This window comes from Staurois parvus, unplaced genomic scaffold (assembly GCF_062004578.1).
Source record: "Staurois parvus isolate SC_StPar_1 unplaced genomic scaffold, SC_StPar_1.0 ptg000195l, whole genome shotgun sequence".
Classification (NCBI taxonomy): domain Eukaryota; kingdom Metazoa; phylum Chordata; class Amphibia; order Anura; family Ranidae; genus Staurois; species Staurois parvus.
In genome coordinates, this window is record NW_028317991.1 from 7,989,676 (window position 1) to 8,010,949 (window position 21,274).

A 21,274-nucleotide genomic window follows, 5' to 3' on the forward strand; every position below is an offset into this window, starting at 1 on the left:
TCCTACATACAGTGGGACCATGGGGGAGAATGGATGTAGCCACCCTCTAACAGGAACTCAGATCACAAGGGGAAAAAAAAGCAATTGGGAGATTTGAAGGTGGCTGAGAGTAATAGAAGGAATTTTTTTTTTCTTTTGAAACCAGAGTTAAGTGTCACTTTAACATGATGCAAGAAAGGAGCGTGATTGGCTGGCTATAAGAGGAGGAGGCTGGATTATTATTTTTTTTTAACTACTTCCCCTCCGGCCCATGTATATAAACGGCCAGACGGGAGCAGTGCAGGACTGGGTGGCCATTTATAAACGGCCTCCACGCTCCCTGCTTGTGTGCGCTACCTGGGAGTGCGCAGCACCGCGATCCAGTGCCTGCTGTATCCTCCGGAGACGGTGGAACACCGATTGTTGTACGGGACCCTCTTTGTGAGGTCCCGATCATGTGATCACTGATTGGCCAATCAAGACTTCTGACATCATTGCTTACTACGTGTGAAATCTGTGAATGATCACAACCTTGTACCATGTGACAAGCTGTGACCAATCACAGCTCACACAGTATTTCTCAATGGCTGCAAGAATGCAGCCAGAGAGAAGGAGAAATGATTGATTTTACAGCCTTTATGGGTGTAAAAGCAATCAGTGTAAAAAAAAAACATAAATAATATTAAAGAAAATAAAAATGTAAAAATTGTTTTTGAAAAATTATAATTTTTGGTTGTAAACTAATTTGGCTTTTTTTTTTACTATAAAGATAACAATACATTTTGGACAAGATTTATGAAGAAAGATTATTTATTTGCAAAAGTTTATAAGAAAAACACTTTTTTTCAAAATTTTTGAACTTTTTCATTTATATAGCAAAAAAAATAAAAATCCCAGTGGTGAATAAACACCACCAAAAAAAAGTCTTATCTGTCTCAAAAAAATGCTAATAAAATGTCATGAGTACGGTGTTGCATGACCGCGCAATTGTCATTCAAAGCGTGATAGTGTGATAGCGCTGAAAGCTGAAAATTGGCCTGGACAGGACGGGGGTAAAAGTGTCCGGACTGGAATAGGTTAAATTAGGGGCTGTTCACACTGCCCACACACTAACCCCCAGGTCACATCTGTGTGGTCATGCGGGCCGCGATTTGCATGGGCACGAGAGCCTATACATTTGAATGGACTCCTGTGCCCCGGGACATGCAGGGAAGAAATCTATATTTCTATATCTACTTTGGAAATCGCAGCCCGCGCAGGAACCGAGGTGCCCAGTACGGTTGCCATATCCAGTGCGGGTGACGTACCATTAGAATTAATGACACCCGCCAGTGGGTCCCGCATTCCTGTGTGTGGGTGGTGCAGCTGCAGGTATTTGTGCAGGTCCCGCATCGGCACCACCCACACAGATGTGAACCGAGAGTAAACTGAATGGGTTTGGTGTGTGGGCAGCCGTCCATTCCGGCTGCAGCCAGCCAGCGGTACAAGGCAGAGTGATGCACATTTTACCGCATCACACAGCTCATTTGTCTTCTTTTTGTTTTGTGTGAACTTAATGTGAAGTACACAAAGTGACGTGTCATAGCATGTCCCCAAAAAAGCAGCACAGTGTGATCAGCTGCTGCACAGTGACATGCAGTGCCTTCCTTTTTGTGTGCGCTACAAAAAAATGCAGCATGTCTGCATTTTACTGTGGCTCCAGGCTGCACTGCAGTGTGAACAGGGCACATAGAAAACAACCACATGACTGGCGTTCTTCCCGTACAGAACAATTAGGCGATCTCTGAAAACCTATCTCTTCAGGGAAGCCTATCCTGCCCTCAGCTAATATGGAATCTTCTATTCCTCCTACCAGTCCATCCCCCACAGTTATTACCTTTTGTACCACCAGCCCCTCCCTCTTAGATTGTAAGCTCCCAGGATCAGGGCCCTCCTATCCCTCTTGTATTGAACTGTATTGTTGCTGTATTGTCTCCCATTATATTGTAAAGCGCTGAACAAACCTCTATATAAATCCTGTATAATAATAATAATAGCAGTCACCGTACTATGTGTGAACAGGTACCTAGAGCTTGTTCACAGCATGTCTGTTTACTGCACAACAACACACACGGCGTGATGTGAACATAGAAACAACTGTTACCTGTGTGCCCTGTTCATGCTATACATGTGTGGAGGTGTCGCAGAAGTCGCACAATTTCAAAGTCGGATCGGTGTGACTAGGACCTACTGTATGTGTGTTAAAAAGAAAAAAAAAGAAAAAAGGTATTTATATTTTTTAAATAAATACACAAGTGATTAATCTTTCATGTCTATTTTTTACAGGATGGGTTATTATAAAGATGAGGGTTCACATGTAGTTTAAATGCCGCTTCACACTGGAATAACACAGGAGCACGGACTATGTTCCTTTGCGATTCCTGTGTGATGAGATTTTTAGTCCATTTATTTGAATGGGCTGAAATCACACTGGATCCCACCAAAAGTAGCACATGCACTACTTTTAAAAATGCACTGCAACCGGATCGCATGGACCATAGTACTGCGGCGCAGGCAAGAGCACTGCATTTACAATCTGAGTTTGGGATGTTGAAATCTCCAATTTCCAAGTCACACCCTATTGTCCGCAGTTAAAGTGGTGATATCGGTGCGATTTGGATTTGGTCGGAGCCACACCGATTTTTAAGGTAGTGCATGCATTACTTCGGGTGCGACTTTCATAGACATCTGGGCAGATGTGTTGCAAGTCGCACTTCAAGTTGGACTGACATCAGACTATGAAATCATGTGACTTCACTGGAAGTCGCACGATTTTAAAGTTGGATTGGTGTTACCGGGACCTTTAATTGGTTGTAAAACCTTACATATACCCAGTGAAGTGATACACAGAGATTAAACAAATCCTCCTACGTAAGTTGTGCCTGTTTACCTGCAGTCTTCTCCTCTCTACCATCCATTCAAAATGCTAAATTTATAAAGCTTGCCGAAGACCGCAGTCGCACTGGGTGCGACTTGCCATGCAATTTGCATGCCATGAGACTTGCAAATTGCATGCGAAGTTGCACCCTATTGTCCGCAATGAAAGCATTCATATCGGTGAGGTTCCGACTTTGTTTCTAAAGTAGTTCATGCACTACATTTGGTGCGATTTGCATAAACATCTGTGTCAGATGTCTTGCATATCGCACCTGAAATCGGCAAGTCCCTCTACTTTGAAATCTTGCGACTTCACAGTGAGTCGCACAATTTCAAAGTCGGCCTTGATGTGACCGGGGTGTAAGAGTTCCGAAAAAAAGGGGGCAGAGAGCGAAAATTACACTCTGCAGTGCTCAGTGAGGAGAGTACTGAGAGCCGATCGTAGGAAAGAGACACCCCCCTTCTACACAACTCATAGGAACAGAGCTGAGGCTGTCAATGTGTTGGACGTCCCTCCTCTGTCACCATTATTCTCTTGGTGTCATGAAAACTTGTCAGAAGTGATAGTAGAGGAAGGAAAGCAGCAGACAGAAATGACACTTTGTGCTCTTAATAGAGACATGTACACACTATAAAGGGATCTGCTTTGTTCATATTTCATGTTTGAGGTGTACAACCACTTTAAAACGTCAGATGTTTTTTTTGCACAGTTGCACTGGTCCAGCTTGGACCAATGTAAGCATGCATGATCCAAACCTCTCCAGGAATGCAAAGTGTTCTCTGATTGGACGAGGTGGAGAAAGGCGGGGCAGGTAATGATATCATTTTAAGCTCCTCCAGTAAGAGAAGGTTTTGTATTCATTGAAAAATAAAAGGTGTTGCCTGAATGGCACCCATGCTAAGTGACCAACCCCCTATATTCACTATGCAGCAGGGCAGCTGCTCCGTACAGATCCTGAAGACAGCGAGGGTCCCTGTAGTAGCGTTGACTACTACAGAGCTTCCACAGGGATCACCAGGTATGCAGTATGCAGACAGGCAATGACGCCTCTCCTGCTTGCAGCCCCCTCTGGTATTGTGCTGCATTCACCCTGGGCTGTGTACAGGCAGCCTATAGAGATGGATGAAGACACAGCAGCTGCACAGACAGCATATCAAAATATGCAGGGAGGGTGCAGGAATCTGAACGCACACTGTGTGCACCTGGGATTCAGCTTTAGCCCCATTCGCATTGATGCAACCTGTCATGCGATTTGACCGTTCAAATCGCAAAAATCGCATCCAATTATCAGCAAAATGAGTGTTATGGCAATTAACGCCAATGCCCCCCAACCTCACCTGAAGCCTCTGACCCCATCTTGTAGCATGTCTGCAGTCTCTGACCGTCTCTTGTAGCATGTCCGCAGTCTCTAACCCCCTCTTGTAGCATGTCCGCAGTCTCTGACCCCCTCTTGTAGCATGTCCGCAGTCTCTGACCCCCTCTTGTAGAATGTCCGCAGTCTCTGACACCCTCTTGTAGCATGTCTGCAGTCTCTGACCCCCTCTTGTAGCATGTCTGCAGTCTCTGACCCCCTCTTGTAGTATGTCCGCTGTCTCTGACCATCTCAAGTAGTATGTTAATATTCTTTGACCAAGCCTATGTTCAGATCTGTGCTCCCTTCCCTGCCTGCATGTCACATTTTGAAAAGTGCCTGTGTCTGTGCAGTTGCTGCATCCACTCAGCGCCCATCTGAATGAGAGCCAATAACTGCCAGTGAGTGATGGGGCAGGGGAGGATCTAAGAGAATCCTGATAAATACAATCCCCTGCAAGGGATGGGAGGGGTGTGGCTGCGCACTGCTCTCAGGATTCTGATTGGCTTCTGATCCAACATAGATATTTAAGACAGATCTTTCAGAGGACGCGGCCTTCAGGCTAGGCTCACATCTGTGCAGGTTGCGGTTGGCACATTTTGGAACATGTGTTTTCGATGATTATTTTTATGCGGATTGCATTTTTTTTCTTTTTAGCGAATAGGAAAGTATGACAGATCTGTTCATGTAGTGCAACTTTAACACTCTCTGGCACCTAAGTAGCATAAAAGTGGTATCAAAGTAGTGGAGGAACCTCTATGTGCGAGGTCCCAATCATGTGATCACTGATTGGCCAATCAGTGATCACATGCAGAGTAGTAAGCAAGATCTCATTTCTGACATCTTTGCTTACTACATGTGAAATCTGTGAATGATCACAGAGGTCACATGGTACAAAGCTATTCACAACAGCCTTGTACCATGTGACAAGCTGTGACCAATCACAGCTCACACAGTAGTTCTCAATGGCTGCAAGAATGCAGCCAGAGAGGAGAAATGATTGCTTTTACAGCCTTTATGGTTTTAAAAGCAATCAGTGTAAAAAAAAAATCTTCATCACCCCCACAAGTAGTACAGTGTCACCATGGTGACACTGTACTGCTAGGGTGAAAGTATGTAAAAAAAAAAATAATATAATAAAAATGTAAAAAAAAATATTTAAAAATTTTCATTTTTGGTTATAAACTAATTTAGGTTTTTTTTACTAAAAAGATAACGGAATACATTTTGGCCAAGATTTATGATGAAATATTATTTATTTGCAAAATTTTATAAGAAAAACGTTTTATTCAAACTTTTTGGACTTTTTCAATTACATAGCAAAAAAAATTAAAATCCTAGCGGTGAATAAATACCACCAAAATAAAGCTTTATCTATTTCAAAAAAATGGTAAAAAATTCCTATGGGTACAGTGTTGCATGACCGTGCAATTGTCATTCAAAGTGTGATAGCGCTGAAAGCTGAAAATTGTCCTGGACAGGAAGGGGGGTGAAAGTGTCCGGACTGGAAGGGGGTAAAGGTGACCCTTAATCATAACCCTGAAAATGCACAGATGTGACTAAATCAAAAGGAAAGAATGGTGAATGGACTGTAGTGTGTTTCTGCAAACTGGAAAACGCACTGAAATCTGCATAAGTGTGTAGCTAGGGTTAGGGAGGGCCCAGCAGCTGAAAACCACTACTCTGCTCTGCAGTATTCCCCTTCACTCCTCCCCCCACAGATATATAAAAGGTTAAGTGAGGAGCTTACAGTAGGGGTGGAGGAGCTGGGCCAGCACAGAGAACAAAAGTTTAGCCTCATAAGAGAGGGCTCTGGTGTGTAAGGGGGGAGGGACCATGCTAGGGAAGTGACTTCTCCTGGAGTAGTATGGGCAGCACAGGGGTTCGCACATCTACTTGCAGCACTGGGGTCCGCGGTTCACATCCCAGTCCCCCCCCCCGATATTTTAGTAGCTCGTCTCCAGTCTGTTCCCTGTATGGCATTATACACAGAGCATCCAAGATGGCGGGCTCCCCTTCGACCCAACCCCAATGTGATGATCGCTCTGAGCCCCCCGGAGAGAAGATCTATGGAGAGATCCGCTCACAAGAAGACTCATCTCCCAGCAAGTTCAACGTCACATCCCCAGAAAAGAGAAATGAATATATGGGAAGGAAAAACACAGCAAATAAATCCTGTAAAATTCTGCCTGTGTCCGAGCTTTTCCCTGCCATGTGATCAGGTGGTGACAGGTCCTCTTTATGTTCTGTATACAGCAGGGGAGAAGGGAGATGTTGGGGGGAGGGGGTGGGGGTAATGCTGTCTCTGACCCCAATCTCCCCTCATTGTAATGTATGGAGGGTGGGAGAGTCAGATTCTCTGCCAGGTATGCATTTCTGGCCGTGGGGAGATTTCCCCTCACTTCTGTTCCCAATGTCAGGATATGACTGGGAGGGTCACCAGCACAGGAAGTGATGTAAATCTCCATAGCGGAAAGAATGCAAAGAGCAGGAAGTGCACCTCCCTATGTGACCAGGGGGGCTGCTGTTGAGGCCCGAGTGCCATGTGATCAGGGGGCGTGGTGTTGTTTCCTGAAGTGCCATCTTGAATGCTGGCAGAAGCATTAGGCTTGAGGCAGAGTGAGGGCAAAGTGGAGGCTCAGCACTGAGTGTGTACAGAAGGAGGGATGCTGGTTCAGGTGACAGTTGTCCTCCATGGATGTACCAATAGGAATAGTCATTCTAAAGGTCAGTTCACACCACATGCAGTCCCTGAAAGACTGTCTTCAAAATTGTTTGTTAGTGCAAATAAAAAAAGTATCACGGACAGTACTCAATTGTTTCTGCATCAAAAATGCATTGATAGTAAGTTACATTGTTTCCAATGTCATAGTTCACACCAGTGTGGTCAGTTCCAGAGCGTTCCAGTTACAGAAAAAAAAAGTACGTGCTGCATTTTTTTGTACACTGAACTGTACTGGAACGCAGTAAAACACACCACAAATGCACTGGAATGCATGTGTCCTTATTTAAAGTGGAGCTCCACCCAAAAGGGAAAGCTCAACTTTAAGGACTGCTCCCCCGCTCTCTATTAAGGATTGGTACCTTTGGGGAGCGGGTACCCGAATTTGACAAGTACCCGCTCCCACTTCCGGTCCGATCGCCTAGGCGATCGAAAACAGAAGGTGTCCTCCCTCCCTCCTGTAGTCTTTTACGACACGTGACAGGTCCCAGAAGACTACAGGACCATTCATGAAGCGCAGCGCTACTCGCACATGCTCAGTGGGTACCCGGCTGTGAAGCCGCAAGATATAACAGCCAGATGCCCACACTGAAGATGCCGGCCTCCTGGAATACAGGATGGCTGATGAAACGGGGTGCGGGGGACACACCACGGGACCGAGGGACAGGTAAGTGGCTGTTTTTTAAAAGTCAGCAGCTGCACGTTTTGTAGCTGCTGACTTTTATTTTTTGACAGGTGAGTGGAACTCCACTTTAAGTTGAAGAAAAAGAGAGGGGGGGGGATGAACAGGAATACATAAAAAAGCATTAAAAATGCATCAAAAACACGCACACAGAAACGCATCCGGGAAGCATTTCCATGGTGTGAAGAGAAATGTTTTACTCTATGGGCACCTGCTGCACCTCTATGTATGAGCATTCCTCCCCCCATACTGATCCCCCATCTCTGACTAGTCGGATCTCAGGTCCCCCACACAGAAGTCATGGCACCCTCACATTTCTGCTCCCCGTCACCCGTCTTCTGGGTGACCCCCCAACTCTGCCCATCCCTCGCTCTCCCCCCTCCCCCATTCATACCATGTGGGGTGTCTTCCATTCATCTGTACAGATCAGCACAAGTTCAGCGCTGGGACACATTGAAGACACCCCACCTCATGTCACTGCCGCTCACATAGTAAAGAATGAAATGTCATTTGTGACATGTAAAGTGTAACTACAGGCAAATGTTTTTCTCATATTGGATAGAGCAGGGAGGGGTTAGAACCCCTGATAGTTTTTAATGCCATCCGTGCCACCCTCCATGTTCAGTACAATGATGTAAAGCAGTGGTCTCCAAACTGCAGCTCAGGGGCTGGATGTGGCCCTTTGCATGTCTTTATCTGGCCCTTGGGGCACTATTCATTTTTCTGACACCAACAAGGGGGGTATAATTCTTGCCACTGACACCAACATTGGAGCACTATTACTCCCACTGACACCAATGATGGGGCACTATTCCTCCCACTGACACCACCAATAGAAGAAAGATTCCTGCCATTGACACCAACGAAGTGATGGAACACTTTTGCTCACACTAACACCAACAATGGGGTACTATTCCTGCCACTGACGCCAATCATGGGGCACTACTCCTCTCACTGACACCAGTGATGGGGCACTATACCTCCTACTAACACCAACAATGGGGCTCTATTCCTCTCACTGACACCAGTGATGGGGCACGATCAGGGGCGGACTGACCATTTGGAAACTCGGGCACTACCCGAGGGCCCGGGGTCAGTAGGGGACCCCATGAGATGCCCCTGGTACCTTTTTCATAGGCTTTTTTGAGTTTGGGCAAGGACACAGGGCCCCCATGATCCCCTATTGCCTGGGGGCCCCATGAGTTGTCAGTCCGCCCCTGGGCACAATTCCTCCCACTGACACCAATGATGGGGCACAATTCCTCCCACTGACACCAGTGATGGGGCACTATTCCTCCCACTGACACCAACAATGGGACCATATTCCTCCCTCTGACAAAAATGATGAGGCACTATACCTCCCTCTGAAGATGTGGCATTGTTTATTCCCTCTGACACCAGGACATTTTCTGCTCCCGCTAGCCACAGTCCAGCCCCCCCTAAAGTCTGAAGGATAGTAAACTGGCCCCTTGTTTAGAAGGTTTGGAGACCCCTGATGTATAGGATGCTGGGAGAAGATTGTGAGATCATGCTGTCTGAAAGCATATTATTATATCTGTCATCTATTAGAAGGGAGTCTGATTTTGCACTCTCCAGCTTTAGTAAATAAACCACTTGAAGCTACTAAAGTATATTACAGGCTAAGCTGCAGTCACATCGTTTTGGCATCAAATCATTTGTTTGGCTCTAGCTGACACAATTTAGCCTCATAAGGACAAAGTACTATATTGCCAAAAGTATTGGGCCAGCCCTCCAAATCATTGGATTCAGGTGTTCCAATCACCTCCATGGACACAGGTGTATACAATCAAGCCCCTAGGCATGCAGACTGCTTCTACAAACATTTGTGAAAGAATGGGTCGCTCTCAGGAGCTCAGTGACTCCAAGCGTGGTCCCGTGATAGGTTGTCACCTGTGCAATAAGTCCATCCGTGACATTTCCTGGCTACTAAATATTCCACGCTCAACTGTTAGTGGGATTATAACAAAGTGGTCAATGACTTGGGGTAATGAGGGAATGAGGGGGACTTACATTGAGCATATAAGACTGACCGTGATACCCTTTCTCAGCCTGCACTACCTCTGGCCACCACTAGAGGGAGACTCCACTCCAAGCTAGCTGGCTGACCACACACTGCCAGATATGAATCTTATATACCAGTGATGGGGAACCTTTTAGAGACCAAGTGCCCAATCTGCAACCCAAAACCCACTTATTTATCGCAAAGTGCCAACACTGCAATTAAACCTGAATACTGAGGTTTCCGTTTAGAAAAAACAACCCATACATTAACAACTTTTGTCTTAAAAGAAAAACACAATAACAGAGCTTCCACTGACCACCAGCACAAGGGGGCAAAGTGCCACTGACCACCAGCACAAGGGGGCAAATTTCCACTGACCATCAGCACAAGGGGGCAAAATTCCACTGAACACCAGCACAAGGGGGCCAGACAGTCTTAACCACTTCCCGACCAGCCATTGCATATAAACGGCCGGACGGTGGCACTGCAGGGTCCGGTGGCAGTTTATAAACGGCCTCCCCGCACCCTGCTTGTGCGCACTCCCTGGGAGTACGCAGCACCGCGATCCGGTGCCCGCTGTGTCCTCCGGACACAGTGAAACACCAATCGTCGGACGGGACCTCTGTACGAGGTCCCGATCATGTGATCACTGATTGGCCAATCACATGCAAAGTAGTAAGCAAGATGTCACTTGTGACATCATTGCTTACTACGTGTGAAATCTGTGAATGATCACAGAGGTCACATGGTACAAGGCTATTCACAAAAGCCTTGTACCATGTGACAAGCTGTGACCAACCACAGCTCACTCAGTACTTCTCAATGAGTGCAAGAATGCAGACAGAGAGAAAGAGAAATGATTGCTTTTATATCCTATATGGGTGTATAAGCAATCAGCGTAAAAAAAAAAAAAAAAAAATCTTCATCATACCCCACAAGTAGTACAGTGTCACTATGGTGACACTGTACTGCTAGGGTGACAGTATGTAAAAAAAAAAAAAAAATATATAAAAAAAATAAAATAAAAATGTAAACAAAATGTTTAAAAATTATAATTTTTGGTTATAAACTAATTTGGATTTTTTTTTTACTAAAAAGATAACAGAATAAATTTTGGCTAAGATTTATGATGAAATATTATTTATTTGCAAAATTTTATAAAAAAAACTTTTTTTCAAAATTTTTAGACTCTTCATTTACATAGCAAAAAAATACAAATCCCAGTGGTGAATAAATACCATCAAAATAAAGCTTTATCTGTCTCAAAATAATGGTAAAAAATTCATTTGGGTACAGTGTTGCATGACTGCGCAATTGTCATTCAAAGTGTGATAGCGCTAAAAGCTGAAAATTGCCCTTGTCAGGAAGGGGGTAAAAGTGTCCGGTCTGGAAGTGGTTAAGGCTCGTTCAGGCAGGCGGCCTGGGAAAGTCAGTAAGAGTGGGCAGTAGAGCTTCAGCTTTACTGGCCTTTCACCGGCCTTAAGCTACAACTGCAGCCAGATGGGATTGTACATAAAAAATGACACCTCCTGTCGTTCGGTCAGTAGAACCAAATCCAAAGGTGACTTATTCAAGTAAATTGGGCCATTGGGCCACGCCACAACCACCCTGCGACTGCATGTAATGAATGCTGTTGTGGTATTTTGGTGCGGGCTTGCAGGAGGTGACAGATGGTCAACTGCCATCCAATCCGGAAAACCAAGTCTACTGTGGCTAAAACCTGCAACTCTGCCTCTAAAGAAACTTACAGTCAGGTCCATAAATATTGGGACATCGACACAATTCTAACATTTTTGGCTCTATACACCACCACAATGGATTTGAAATGAAACAAACAAGATGTGGTTTAACTGCAGACTGTCAGCTTTAATTTGGGGGTATTTACATCCAAATCAGGTGAACGGTGTAGGAATTACAACAGTTTGCATATGTGCCTCCCACTTATTAAGGGACCAAAAGTAATGGGACAATTGGCTTCTCAGCTGTTCCATGGCCAGGTGTGTGTTATTCCCTCATTATCCCAATTACAATGAGCAGATAAAAGGTCCAGAGTTCATTTCATCTGTTGCTGTCAACTCTCAAGATAAGATCCAAAGAGCTGTCACTATCAGTGAAGCAAGCCATCATTAGGCAGAAAAAAACAAACAAACCCCATCAGAGAGATAGCAAAAACATTAGGCGTGGCCAAAACAACTGTTTGGAACATTCTTAAAAAAGAAGGAACGCACCGGTGAGCTCAGCAACACCAAAAGACCCGGAAGACCACGGAAAACAACTGTGGTGGATGACCGAAGAATTCTTTCCCTGGTGAAGAAAACTCCCTTCACAACAGTTGGCCAGATCAAGAACACTCTCCAGGAGGTAGGTGTATGTGTGTCAAAGTCAACAATCAAGAGAAGACTTCACCAGAGTGAATACAGAGGGTTCACCACAAGATGGAAACCATTGGTGAGCCTCAAAAACAGGAAGGCCAGATTAGAGTTTGCCAAACGACATCTAAAAAAGCCTTCACAGTTCTGGAACAACATCCTATGGACAGATGAGACCAAGATCAACTTGTACCAGAGTGATGGGAAGAGAAGAGTATGGAGAAGGAAAGGAACTGCTCATGATCCTAAGCATACCACCTCATCAGTGAAGCATGGTGGTGGTAGTGTCATGGGTGGGCATGTATGGCTGCCAATGGAACTGGTTCTTTTGTATTTATTGATGATGTGACTGCTGACAAAAGCAGCAGGATGAATTCTGAAGTGTTTCAGGCAATATTATCTGCTCATATTCAGCCAAATGCTTCAGAACTCATTGGACGCCGCTTCACAGTGCAGATGGACAATGACCCAAAGCAGACTGCAAAAGCAACGAAGGAGTTTTTTAAGGGAAAGAAGTGGAATGTTATGCAATGGCCAAGTCAATCACCTGACCTGAATCCGATTGAGCATGCATTTCACTTGCTGAAGACAAAACTGAAGGGAAAATGCCCCAAGAACAAGCAGGAACTGAAGACAGTTGCAGTAGAGGCCTGGCAGAGCATCACCAGGGATGAAACCCAGCGTCTGGTGATGTCTATGCGTTCCAGACTTCAGGCTGTAAATGACTGCAAAGGATTTGCAACCAAGTATTAAAAAGTGAAAGTTTTATTTATGATTATTATTCTGTCCCATTACTTTTGGTCACTTAATAAATGGGAGGCACATATGCAAACTGTTGTAATTCCTACACTGTTCACCTGATTTGGATGTAAATACCCTCAAATTAAAGCTGACAGTCTGCAGTTAAAGCACATTTTGTTCGTTTCATTTCAAATCTATTGTGGTGGTGTATAGAGCCAAAAATGTTAGAATTGTGTTGATGTCCCAATATTTATGGACCTGACTGTATGTACTTTTTTTCCAGCATTGAGCTTCAAGCAACACTATGCTCTTGTGTGGATGGGCACCACCAGGGCTTTTTTTCAGCAAGAACTCAGGGGAACGTAGTTCCGGCACCACCAGCACTGAATGTACGTAATGGCAAGGGGTGGTGGGGTGTACTGCAGGGTCCATTGATGCTGGCTGCTGGAGGATCTATTGTTGTTGGAGGAGTTCTATTTTTGTGTATGGGGGTGTATATTGATGCTGAGGAGGTCTACTGTTCATAGTGGGGGATCTATTGTTGCTGAGGGGTGTCTTATGTTTCTGTGGGGCCATTTATTGCTGGAAAGGATCTACTGTTGAGGGAGGGGGTCTATGGTTGCTAGCTGCTGAAAGATCTATTGATGCTAGCTGTGGGGAGATCTGTTGATGCTGTTGGGGACTATTGTTGCTGGAGGAGGGGTATTTTGTTGCAGGTGGTCCATTGTTGCTGGTTGCAGGGGGTTTATTTTACTGCTTTGCTTGTTAACATTTCAAATTCCATACAAATTGATACTTGGTTTTGTATTCTCAAAGAGGACGATACTGATAGGTAGGTAAGGGGTGGAACGCAGGGACAGTGTGGGACAGAGACAGGAGGTGACTCAGAAAGGGAGACTTCCTGCACCTATTCTATGAGAAAAAAAGCCCTGGGCACAATGCTTGTCCCCACAAAATTCTCAATTATTGTCCCACAATTGAGAGCTTCACAAACACTCAAGACACGAATCAACCGAAAGAATCATTTTGAAAAAATAAAAGAGACTACAGAGAGAAAGCTATTACTTTGTCTGAGCCGACCTTAGAGAAAACCTTCATAAAAATAGTCAGAAACAACTTAGCATCCAGCAACGTGTGAGACAATAAACGCTTTGGTCACGACATGGAATGCAGAGCGGTCAGCATTACTGAAATACACCACAATATACAGAGTACAGCAGTGATCACAATATAAAGAATGTCAACATTTTAAATTCCTAATATGTGCCTGACACACATGTACTTGTATGAAAAAGTATCCTGTTCTATGTGTATTGCTTCCTTTGTGTGAAATCCCTGGTGTACCTGCCAGCCCCTCTGGTTTCCTATTATAAACTGACCACACTAAGCAGGAGAACACAGTATGGCCAGTTCTCTAGCTGTTCAGGGAACTTCAATGATCAGGCTTGTCCTCCCCAGCTCACGCAGGCATTCACTGAGAAGATCAGTATCCTGCTGTTTCTCCTCCCCCAGCTTTCTAAGCTTGTTATACAGCTGAGAACTGAGGGAATGTGATCACTTATAAAAAAGAAAAAGGATTTTGTTTTTTATATCTATACACAAATATTTTGCTTTACATTTCTATTTTAATCGGAATAGATTGTTTTACAAGGTGAGGGTTTACATATATTTTATTGCAAAATACAACATATGGGGGGAATTTACTAAGATGGGAGCAGACAGAATCTAGAGCAGCAGTGCCTGATAACCAATCAGCTTCTACATTCAGCTTGTTCAGTAAAGCTTTGAAAGTGAAAGCTATAAGCTGATTGCATGCACAGCTCCTCCAAATTCCCCTCATAGAGTACAGGGAGGGTATGTCATAGTGTCTAGTATACTGCTGGTCTGTGGAGGAAAAATATCTTGGGTCTGTGGTCAGTGATGGAAAAACTGTTTGCCCTCCATTTACCTGGAGGGAAAAAATGGCCGCCATCTGTGGTGAATGGTTTGAAAAAATCTATTTGTCAGTGCGAGAACAAATGTCCCCAGTGTTGGTGATCAGTGCTGCTGTCAGTGTTCAGAGGGCAGGAAAATGTCTCATCAGTGGGAGAAACAAATTGGTATTTGCTTGGGGGGGAGGAGGGGGATTGGTACTAAGTGACAAGCAAAGGGGGTAGTGATGCTCTGGGGTGGTAGTGGGGGGAGGCATTGGCCTTTAGTGGGGGGTCAGGCGTGGGCACCGTTGTGGTAGCCAGAGCATTGGTCCTCAATGGGGGGTGAAGGGTGGGAACTGGTATTCAGGGGTAGTAGTGGGTGCATTAGCATTCAGTGGGCGGTCAGGGAAGGCACTCATGCTCAGTAGTGGTAGCAAGGTCAGTAGTCCTCAGTAGAGTGTCAGGGTTGGGCAGTGGTGATCAGTGGTGGTAGTGGGTGGCATTGGTCTTCAGTGGGGGACGGGCCACTCATGCTCAGTAGTGGTAGCAAGGTCACTGTATATAAACGGCCAGACGGGGGCAGTGCAGGAGAGGGTTGCCGTTCACAAATGGCGCCTGCCTTTTTAGCCTGTGTGCGCTCCCTGGGAACATGCAGCAGCGCGAACAGGTACCCAGTGTGTCCGGAGGACACAGCGGAACACCGGTAGCTGTACCAGACTTTTGTGTGAGGTCCCGATCATGTGATCACTGATTGGCCAATCAGTGATCACATGAACAGTAGTAAGCAAGATGTCACTTCCTGACATCATTGCTTACTACTTGTGAAATCTGTGAATGATCACAACCTTGTACCATGTGACAATCTGTGACCAATCACAACTTGCACGGTATTTCTCAATGGCTGCAGGAATGCAGCCAGAGAGGAGAAATGATTGCTTTTATAGCCTCTATGGGTAGAAAAGCAATCAGAGTAAAAGAAAAATCTTCATCACCGCCCACAAGTAGTACAGTGTCACTATGGTGACACTGTACCGCTAGGGTGACAGTATATTAAAAAAAAAACAAATAAAATAATATAAAAATTTAAAAATTATCATTTTTGGTTATAAACTAATTTGGGTTATTTTTTTTCACTAAAAAGATAACTGAATACATTTTGGCCAAGATTTATGAAGAAAGAGTATTTAATTGCAAAATTTTATAAGGAAAACACTTTTTTTCCAAACTTTTTGGACATTTTCATTTATATAGCAAAAAAAAATAAAAATTCCAGTGGTGAATAAATACCACCAAAATAAAGGTTTTATTTGTCTCAAAAAAATGTTAAAAATGTCATGTGGGTACAGTGTTGCATGACTGCGCAATTGTCATTCAAAGTGTGATAGGGATGAAAGCTGAAAATTGACCTGGACAGGAAGGGGGTAAAAGTGTCCGGACTGGAAGTGGTTAAACCCCCCAAAAGGCCAGCCCAGCACCTATATACACACCAACACAAACACACCAACCGGGGCGCCAATGCATGACAACGTTGCTTGTGCTACACCTGTCATGTATTGCTGCACATGCCACAGTGACAGCAATCATTTTTGGGCTGTTATACATAGTTCATTCTAACCTGATGATCTGTCGGGGCTTTTATTGTGTCGCCTAGGAAAAAATACAGGGTAGCAAAGTTCATCTTTGTAGTACGGACATGCTCAGTGTTAAATCTTCTCAAGTTGGGGATCTATTTACCTGGCGCAACTTCAACTTTTATATTTTACCAAAGCCTTGGGAAACATATGGAGTTTGTGTGCCCTAAAATGAACTGTAGTCCTCATGCACACGGGACGTTTTGATAACGCTGGTAACGTTAGCTGTGTAAAGTCACGTTTTTTAGTGTTTTTGCATTAGCGTTTAGCTGCGTCTTTTGGTAAAAAAAATTCCAAAAAACGCCAGTCTGCGGCATTTTACCGCATTTTTCAACATTACAACTTAAAAAGTCCTGTAGAAACACACTAGTTCTGGGTTTTTTTGCAGCCAAAAAATGCTGATTTCAGTCTATGTGTGCATGGACACATAGGATAACATGCTGGGGGGTTTACTAGTTGTGGAAAAAAACATCAAAAGCCAAAAACAGCCGCTGTAAAAATGTCCCGTGTGCATGAGGACTTAGTGTCATTTTTTACTACAAATTTGCGCTTGAAAAACCACTGCGCAAATATTATGTGACATAAATTGGAACTATCTCTATTTTATTCGCAAGGGTCTCTGCTTTAACCTCCCTGGAGGTATTCCCGAGTGTAGCTCGGGGTAAAGTTTCAGCACCACAAGAGGTAACCCCGAGCTACACTCGAGAATACACTGCAGCGTTGTTCCGGGATCTCTTCTGCACTTACCTTGTCCTGCGCTCCTGCGATGTCCCCCCTGCAGTGTCCCCGGCCATCTCCTCTGACCGATGCCGGCATCCATCTTCTGGGTTCTGTTCCCTGCGACGTCGGGACGTACGGGGGATGGAACGGCACGAAATTTAAAAATGTCAAAAAGTGACATTCACTAAATACGCTAAAATCACATAGTATAACATTCCTGTATCAAACCATTTCACATACATTTTGTCCCGAGTGCTTTGTCCTGCGCCCTGCCTGCATTTTTACTGTTCTTTCGTTTTCAGTGTCTGATGACGAATTTCCCCGCGAATCATTATCACTCAATTCTGCAAGTGGTTCTGATTTACTATCGCTGTTCTCTAGCCGGTCTAAAACCACTTATGACATAAAGGGACGCTTTTTGGACACCATGGACGTTTCTCAGTTTCCAGGCAGAAAGAACAGTAAAAATGTTTTTGAAAAATTATAATTTTTGGTTGTAAACTAATTTGGGTTTTTTTTTACTATAAAGAAAACAATACATTTTGGACAAGATTTATGAAGAAAGATTATTTATTTGCAAAAGTTTATAAGAAAAACACTTTTTTTCAAAATTTTTGAACTTTTTCATTTATATAGCAAAAAAAATAAAAATCCCAGTAGTGAATAAATACCACCAAAAAAAAGTCTTATGTCTCAAAAAAATAATGAGTACAGTGTTGCATGACCGCGCAATTGTCATCCAAAGTGTGATAGTGTGATAGCGCTGAAAGCTGAAAATTGGCCTGGACAGGACGGGGGTAAAAGTGTCCGGGCTTGAAGTGGTTAAATTAGGGGCTGTTCACACTGCCCACACACTAACCCCCAGGTCACATCTGTGTGGTCATGCGGGCCGCGATTTGCATGGGCACGAGAGCCTATACATTTGAATGGACTCCTGTGCCCCGGGACATGCAGGGAAGAAATCTATATTTCTATATCTACTTTGGAAATCGCAGCCCGCCCAGGAACCGAGGTGCCCAGTACGGTTGCCATATCCAGTGCGGGTGGCGTACCATTAGAATTAATGACACCCGCCAGCGGGTCCCGCATTCCTGTGTGTGGATGGTGCAGCTGCAGGTATTTGTGCAGGTCCCGCATCGGCACCACCCACACAGATGTGAACCGAGGGTAAACTGAATGGGTTTGGTGTGTGGGCAGCCGTCCATTCCGGCTGCAGCCATCCAGCGGTACAAGGCAGAGTGATGCACATTTTACCGCATCACACAGCTCATTTGTCTTCTTTTTGTTTTGTGTGAACTTAATGTGAAGTACACAAAGTGACGTGTCATAGCATGTCCCCAAAAAAGCAGCACAGTGTGATCAGCTGCTGCACAGTGACATGCAGTGCCTTCCTGTGCGCTGCGAAAAAATGCAGCATGTCTGCATTTTACTGTGGCTCCAGGCTGCACTGCAGTGTGAACAGGGCACATAGAAAACAACCACATGACTGGCGTTCTTCCCGTACAGAACAATTAGGCGATCTCTGAAAACCTATCTCTTCAGGGAAGCCTATCCTGCCCTCAGCTAATATGGAATCTTCTATTCCTACTACCAGTCCATCCCCCACAGTTATTACCTTTTGTACCACCAGCCCCTCCCTCTTAGATTGTAAGCTCCCAGGATCAGGGCCCTCCTATCCCTCTTGTATTGACCTGTATTGTTGCTGTATTGTCTCCTGTTATATTGTAAAGCGCTGAACAAACCGCTATATAAATCCTGTATAATAATAATAATAGCAGTCACCGTACTATGTGTGAACAGGTACCTAGAGCGTGTTCACAGCATGTCTGTTTACTGCACAACAACACACACGGCGTGATGTGAACATACAAACAACTGTTACCTGTGTGCCCTGTTCATGCTATACATGTGTGGAGGTGTCGCACATTTTCAAAGTCGGATCGGTGTGACTAGGACCTATGTGTGTTAAAAAGAAAAAAAAAGAAAAAAGGTATTTATATTTTTTAAATAAATACACAAGTGATTAACCACTTGCCTACCAGGCACTTATACCCCCTTATTTACCAGGCCAATTTTCAGCTTTCAGCGCTGCCGCACTTTGATTGACAATTGCGCGGTCATGTAACATTGTACCCATATGAAATTTTGATCATTTTTTTCTCACAAATAGAGCTTTCTTTTGGTGGTATTTAATCGCCACTGGGCGCTTTACTTTTTGCACTATAAATAAAAAAAAGTGCAAAAAATTTGAAAAAAAAAAAAAAGTTTCTTTGTTTCTGTTATAAAATTTTTCAAACAGGTAATTTTTCTCCTTCACTGATGTGCGTTGATGAGGCAGCACTGATGGGCACTGATAGGCGGCACTGATGGGCACTGATAGGCAGCACTAAAGGGCACTGATAGGCAGTACTAATGAGGTGTCACGGATAGGCGGCACTAATATGCAGCACTGATAGGCGGCACTGATAGGCGACACTGATGATGGGTACTGATAGACGGCACTGACTGGCATCACTGCTGGGCACTGACTGGCACAACCGCTGGGCACTGACTGGCAGCACTGCTGGGCTGCACTGGTGGGTGGGCACAGGTGGGTGGCACTGGTGGGCACAGGTGGGTGGCACTGCTGGGCACAGGTAGGTGGCACTTCTGGGCACAGGTGTGTGACACTGCAGAGTGGCACAGGTGGGTGCACTGCTGGGCACAGGTGGGCGGAGCTAGTGGGCGCACTGCTGGGCACAGGTGGGCGGAGCTTGCGGGTGGCACTGCTAGGCACCGATCATCAGGGCACTGATCATCAGTGCCGATCCCCGCTCTGACAACTGCCGGTTCTCGGCAGTACTTTCCTCACGATCTGACAGCGTGAGGAAAGTGCAGCCGAAAACCGGCACTTGCATTTCCCTCTGATCAGCGTGTCATTGGACACCGCTGATATTGTGGTAAAAGGCCGCTGTGATTGGCCGTTTACCACATACCGTGATCAGCTGTGTCCGTAGGACACAGCGATCACGGAGATCGCCGGGTGCGCGCCCCCTGGGGCGTGCAGGAGGGCGCGTTCTGGGCGGACGTCATATGACGTCCACTCAGAACTGGCCGGCCGCAGTGAAGCCGTCATTCGGCTATCTGCGGTCGGCTACTAGTTAATCTTTCATGTCTATTTTTTACAGGATGGGTTATTATAAAGATGAGGGTTCACATGTAGTTTAAATGCCGCTTCACACTGGAATAACACAGGAGCACGGACTATGTTCCTTTGTGATTCCTGTGTGATGAGATTTTTAGTCCATTTATTTGAATGGGCTGAAATCACACTGGATCGCACCAAAAGTAGAACATGCACTACTTTTAAAAATGCACTGCAACCGGGTCGCATGATTCTGCAGTGCAGGCAAAAGCACTGCATTTACAATCTGAGTTTGGGATGTTGAAATCTCCAATTTCCAAGTCACACCCTATTGTCCGCAGTTAAAGTGGTGATATCGGTGCGATTTGGATTTGGTCGGAGCCACACTGATTTTTAAAGTAGTGCATGCATTACTTCGGGTGCGACTTCCATAGACATCTGAGCAGATGTGTTGCAAGTCGCACCTCAAGTTGGACTGACATCAGACTATGAAATCATGTGACTTCACTGGAAGTCGCACGATTTTAAAGTAGAATCAGTGTTACCGGGACCTTTAAGTGGTCGTAAAACCTTACATATACCCAGTGAAGTGATACACAGAGATGAAACAAATCCTCCTACGTAAGTTGTGCCGGTTTACCTGCTGTCTTCTCCTCTCTACATCCATTCAAAATGCTGAATTTATAAAGCTTGCCGAAGACCCCAGTCGCAGTGGGTGCGATTTGCCATGCAATTTGCATGCCATGAGACTTGCAAATTGCATGCAAAGTTGCACCCTATTGTCCGCAATGAAAGCATTCATATCGGTGAGGTTCCGACTTTGTTTCTAAAGTAGTTCATGCACTACATTTGGTGCGATTTGCATAGACATCTGTCTCAGATGTCTTGCAAATCGCACCTGAAATCGGCATGTCCCTCTACTTTGAAATCTTGCGACTTCACAGTAAGTCGCACAATTTCAAAGTCGGCCTTGATGTGACCGGGGTGTAAGAGTTCCGAAAAAAAGGGGGCAGAGAGCGAAAATTACACTCTGCAGAGCTCAGTGAGGAGAGTACTGAGAGCCGATCGTAGGAAAGAGACACCCCCCTTCTACACAACTCAT

At 44.9% G+C, this 21,274-nt stretch overlaps 1 long non-coding RNA gene across 2 annotated transcripts in view; it reads right to left on the minus strand.

Moving 5' to 3' along the window:
- Nucleotides 1–2,011: 2,011 nt before the first annotated feature.
- The window catches only part of LOC149461684 (uncharacterized), an 81,108-nt gene continuing 61,845 nt past the window's right edge, over nucleotides 2,012–21,274 (minus strand). For both annotated transcript variants that reach the window (XR_016312796.1, XR_016312795.1), the window contains exon 3: nucleotides 2,012–2,205. This is a non-coding gene — a long non-coding RNA (uncharacterized LOC149461684). The remainder of the gene's footprint in view (nucleotides 2,206–21,274) is intronic.